Genomic DNA, 592 nt, shown 5'->3' on the forward strand with positions numbered 1-592 from the left:
TGTGTGTGTGTGTGTGTGTGTGTATGTGTGTGTGTTTGAGTACATTTTTTTTATTTGTGTGTGGAAAGAAAATTACCAAATAGTGAACATCTCTCTCTGCAGGCAATGCACGAAAACAATAGCGTTCTCGGTTCCTAACATTGCAGAAAAAAAGCAAATTGGAGCTTTAAAACAAATAAAAAAGATTATAGTATCAACAGTATATGATGCTAAGCGAAACTTCAATTTTCTCTTCCGTTTTTGGTCTTGAGAAAACTTAGTTTCCGAGTCAGTAAGAGTGAGCAAGTTGCAGAGCAGATGACACTATCGAAATATACGAATTGTGAATCATGCTTGCAGTTTGGGTTTCTAACATTTAGCCGATTCTTTGGCAATGCCAGAAATTGCATTTGGCGCAGAAATTCATCAACTAAGGGGTTTTTGGGAATTCAGAATGCCTTTTGGGGTTTGAGAAAGGGTTACCTTAAGGAAAAGGGTCCCATGGTATAAAATAAATAGATTTCTTAGATTTAAAGATATCCGTTGTTGTAAAATTGATGAAATTTTCAAACAATCAAGATAGGCTCGTTTGATGTAAGAAAGATTCTTTCAA

The sequence above is a fragment of the Palaemon carinicauda genome, chromosome 27 (genome assembly GCF_036898095.1).
Source record: "Palaemon carinicauda isolate YSFRI2023 chromosome 27, ASM3689809v2, whole genome shotgun sequence".
Taxonomy (NCBI): Eukaryota; Metazoa; Arthropoda; class Malacostraca; order Decapoda; family Palaemonidae; genus Palaemon; species Palaemon carinicauda.